The sequence below is a fragment of the Rhinopithecus bieti genome, unplaced genomic scaffold (assembly GCF_001698545.2).
Source record: "Rhinopithecus bieti isolate Rb0 unplaced genomic scaffold, ASM169854v2 scaffold_44159, whole genome shotgun sequence".
Taxonomy (NCBI): domain Eukaryota; kingdom Metazoa; phylum Chordata; class Mammalia; order Primates; family Cercopithecidae; genus Rhinopithecus; species Rhinopithecus bieti.
Genome location: NW_016818573.1, coordinates 1,000,971 through 1,005,901, shown reverse-complemented (window position 1 = coordinate 1,005,901; position 4,931 = coordinate 1,000,971). Strand labels below are relative to the sequence as shown.

General features: G+C 46.4%; 1 protein-coding gene across 2 annotated transcripts in view; it reads right to left on the bottom strand.

Annotated features, from left to right (window-relative positions):
• The window catches only part of RBM4 (RNA binding motif protein 4), a 38,865-nt gene that overhangs the window by 10,825 nt on the left and 23,109 nt on the right, over positions 1–4,931 (bottom strand). Inside the window, exon 3 of one of the 2 annotated variants that reach the window (XR_001882447.1) lies at positions 3,233–3,359. The exons of the other annotated variant lie outside the window; for it this stretch is intronic. The gene's annotated coding sequence lies outside the window, so the exon portion shown is untranslated. The remainder of the gene's footprint in view (positions 1–3,232; positions 3,360–4,931) is intronic. 2 annotated transcript variants of the gene reach the window in all.

Below are 4,931 nucleotides of genomic sequence, written 5' to 3'. Positions count from 1 at the left end.
AAAAAAAAAAAAAAAAAAAAAAAAAAAATTTGTGACAAGTACCACAAATTACACAGAATAGGTCCAATGGCAGGGAATAATGGGAGGACATATCTACTAAGCTACAGGCAGGTGGTTTAGGAGGGCATTCTGATACGTGATCCTAAAGCTAAGACCTGAGGATAAGTTAGCTCTAAAGCAGTAAAGAGAAAGGTCCTTCCAGATTTAACTAACACAAACAAACAAAAAATGGCCCTGAGGCAGGAAAGAGCTCAGTGTAGACAATGATCTGAAAGGAGAGTCAGTGTGGTCAGAAAAGGATAGATAAATAGGGAAAAGGGCCTAAGATAACAGAGTGTGACAGAGGCAAGGCACGATCAAACTAAGGGACTAGGCATTTTACTTTAGATAAAATTGGAAGTTGGTGAAAGGTTGGAAGTTGCTGAAAGGTTCTGAGTAAGGAACAAATGTAAAATGATTTACATTTCACAAGATCATTCTGGCTACTAAATGGAGAACACTTTGAAGACACAAGGATAAGGAAAAGACAGACCTGGAGGTCACTGTAGTCATCTTGGTGGAAGAGGATAGCATGGTCTAGACTATGGCTGTGGCAAAGACATAGAGAAAAGAGGCAACATGTGATATAAACATGGTGAAGAGCTGCTAATGGTTGGGGAGGGGGTAAGAATGACTACCAGGAATCTGGCTGGAAGAGAAGGGGATAAGGAAGACTGAAGGAGAAATGATTTTAAGAGTGGGGAGTCTCCGGAGCTCTATCTCAGATGTACCAAGTTTGAGGTGTATTAAGAGAACCAGCCAGGCACAGTAGCTCATGCTTGTAATCCCAGCATGTTGGGAGGCCAAGGCAGGAGGAACCCGAGGTCAGTAGTTCGAGACTAGCCTGGCCAATATGGTGAAATCCCGTCTGTACTAAAAATACAAAAATTAGCCAGGTGTAGTGGCACGCGCGTGTAGTCCCAGCTACTCAAGAGACTGAGGCAGAAGAACCACTTGAACCTGGGAGGTGGAGGTTGCAGTGAGCCGAGATCAAGCCACTGCACTCCAGCCTGGGCAACAGAGCGAGACTCTATCTCAAAAAAAAAAAAAAAAAGAGAACCAAGAAGAAATGTCAACTAGGTCTCCAGATCCCTGAACCTTGAGCACAGAAGAGAGGTTTTGAACTGGAGATATCAAGAGTCTTTAGCACCTGGTTCAGTGTTAGTAACAGAAATACAATGTGAGCCACAAATGCAAACCACATAGGGAACTGAAACAGGTGAAATTAAGTTGTATTAATTTTATTTTCCCCAGATAGTCTAGTGGTTAGGAAAAAAACAAACACAATTTTAATGTATTTTTACACAATATATGCAAAAAAATTATCACTTCAACATACAGCGAGCATTAAAAATTGAATATATTCTTTCTCATATTATTTTTTTTTTTGAGAGACAGACTCTTGCTCTGTCACCCAGGCTAGAGTGCAGTGGCCCAATCTTGGCTCACTAGATCCTCCACCTCCCGGGTTCAAGCGATTCTTCTGTCTCAGCCTCCCAAGTAGCTGGGATTATAGGCACATGCCACCACGCCTGGCTAATTTTTGTATTTTTAGTAGAGATGGGGTTTCACCATCTTGACCAGGCTGGTCTCAAACTTCTGACATCAAGTGATCTGCCTGCCTTGGGCTCCCAAAGTGCCGGGATTACAGGCACGAGCCACAGCACCTGGCTTATCATATTAATTTTTTGAATCCCATAGGTATTTGGTACTCACAGCACTGTATATGGCTCTGGCTACCACACTGAACAGCACAACTCCAGATGGTATACAAAGCCAAAGCAATGAATGAAGTCTTAAAGAGGATTTCAAACTTGGCACTACTGATATCTGGGAAAGGTGCCCTCCTGTGCATTGGAGGATGTTTAGCCACATCCCTGGGGGGAGAATCCCCCCAAATTTTGACAATTAACAATGATTTCAGGGAATCTCTGAGCCTATTCTAGTTGCCCATTTAAAACAAACAAACAGGCCGGGCGCGGTGGCTCAAGCCTGTAGTCCCAGCACTTTGGGAGGCCGAGACGGGCGGATCACGAGGTCAGGAGATCGAGACCATCCTGGCTAACACGGTGAAACCCCGTCTCTACTAAAAAATACAAAAAACTAGCCGGGCAAGGTGGCGGGCGCCTGTAGTCCCAGCTACTCGGGAGGCTGAGGCAGGAGAATGGCATAAACCTGGGGGGCGGAGCTTGCAGTGAGCTGAGATCTGGCCACCGCACTCCAGCCTGGGCAACAGAGCGAGACTCTGTCTCAAATAAATAAATAAATAAATAAATAAATAAATAAATAAAACAAACAAAAAAAAGGTCAGCTTAGGTCAGGCACAGTGGCTCACGTCTGTAATCCCAGCACTATAGAAGGCCAAGGCACGTGGATCACCTGAAGTCAGGAGTTCAAGACCAACCTGACCACCACCAAGAAACCCCATCTCTACTAAAAATACAAAATTAGACAGGCATGGTGATGCGTGCCTGTAATCCCAGCACTTTGGGAGGCTGAGGCAGACAAATGGCTAGAGCTCAGTTCAAGACGAGCTTGGGCAACATGGCAAAACCATGACTACAAAAAAATACAGAAATAAGTTGGGCATGCTGGCATGTGCCTGTGGTCCCAGCTACTTGGGAGGCCGAGATGGGAGAATTGCTTGAGCCTGGGAGGAGGCAGAGGTTGAACACCGCACTCCAGTCTGGGTGACACAGGAAGACCCTGTCTCAAAAAAAAAGGTGGGGGAGGGGGCAGGCGAGGTGGCTCATGCCTATTTGTTTTGTTTTTGTTTTAGATGGAATCTTGCTCTGTCGCCCAGGCTAGAGTGCAATGGCGCTATCTCATCTCACTGCAACCTCCACCTCCCGGGTTCAAACGATTCTCCTGCCTCAGCCTCCCAAGTAGCTGGGACTACAGATGCGCAAGATGACAAGTGGCTAATATTTATATTTTTAGTAGAGATGGGGTTTCATCATGTTGGCCAGGCTGCTCTCAAGCTCCTGACCTCAAGTGATCCGCCCCCCTCAGCCTCCCAAAGTGCTGGGATTACAAGTGTTAGCCACTGCACCTGGCCTAATCTTAGTACTTGGGAAGGCTGAGGCAGGAGTATAGTTTGAGCCAGGAGTTCCTAACCAGCCTGGGCAACATAGGGAGACCCCATCTCTACCAAAAGTTACAAAATAAATTAGCCAGGTGCAATGGTGCATACCTGTGTAGTTCCAGCTTCTTGGGAGGTTGAGATGGAAGGACTGCTTCAGCTCAGAAGGTCGAGGCTGCATTGAGCCATGCTCATACTACCACTGTATTCCAGTCTAGGCAACAAAGTAAGACCGCATCTAAAAAAAAAAAAAAAAAAAAAAAAAAAAAAAAAAGACTAAAAAATTGATCAGGGCCTGAGGATTAACTACAAAGGGGAACAAGGGCTTTTTGGCTGACAAAAATGTTCTGTATTTTGATTGCAGCTATGGGAACATTGTAACCATCAGTTATCAAAAGTACATTGTCGGCCGGGCGCGGTGGCTCAAGCCTGTAATCCCAGCACTTTGGGAGGCCGAGACCGGCGGATCACGAGGTCAGGAGATCGAGACCATCCTGGCTAACACGGTGAAACCCCGCCTCTACTAAAAAATACAAAAAACTAGCCGGGCGAGGTGGTGGGCGCTTGTAGTCCCAGCTACTTGGGAGGCTGAGGCAGGAGAATGGCGTAAACCCGGGAGGCGGAGCTTGCAGTGAGCTGAGATCCAGCCACTGCACTCCAGCCTGGGCGACAGAGCGAGACTCCGTCTCAAAAAAAAAAAAAAAAAAAAAAAACGTTGTCAGACCGGGCACAGTGGCTCACGACTGTGCCTGTAATCCCAGCACTTTGGGCGGCCAAGGTGGTGGATTGCCTGAGGTCAGCAGTTTGAGACCAGCCTGGCCAACATGGTGAAACTCCGTCTCCATTAAAAACATAAAAATTAGCTGGGCATGGTGGCATGCATCTGCAATCCCAGTTACTCAAAAGGCTGAGGCACGAAAATCGCTTGAGCCCGGGAGGTGGAGACTGCAGTGAGCAGAGATCATGCCAGTGCACTCCAGCCTGGGCAACAGAGTGAGACACCATCTTTTTTTTTTTTTTTAAAAAAGTCCCCCCAAAAAGTACATTGTCACAATGTATCAAATTGTTTTCAAAACTGGTGTATTTTATTGTTTGAAAAGAACACTTCAGGCCTGGCATGGTGGCTTCACGCCTGTAACCTCAGCCCTTTGGGAGGCCAAGGTGAGCAGATCAACTGAGGTTGGGAGTTCGAGACCAGCCTGACCGACATGGAGAATCCCCGTCTCTACTAAAAAAATACCAAATTAGGCCGGACGCAGTGGCTCACACCTGTTATCCCAGCACTTTGGGAGGCCGAGGCAGGTGGATCACAAGGTCAGGAGATCGAGACCATCCTAACACAGTGAAACCCCGTTTCTACTAAAAATACAAAAACAAAATTAGCCGGGAGTAGTGGCAGGTGCCTGTAGTCCCAGCTACTCGGGAGGCTGAGGCAGGAGAATAGTGTGAGCCCAAGAGGCAGAGCTTGCAGTGAGCTGAGATTGAGCCACTACACTCCAGCCTGGGCAACAGAGTGAGACTCCGCCTAAAAAAAAAAAATATATATATATATATATATATAAAAAATTAGCCGGGCATGGTGGTGGCCCTTGTAATCCCAGCTACTCAGAAGGAAGGAGAATCACTTGAACCCGGGAGGCGGAGGTTGTGGTGAGCTGAGATCACACCATTGCACTCCAGCCTAGACAACAAAAGCAAAACTCCATCTCAAAAAAAAAGAATACTTCAGGGCCGTCTCTTCCTGGTTCTTCCCAGAGTCAGGAAAACCTGGATTGAAAGGGTGGTTTAAAAAAAAAAAAAAAAAAAAAAA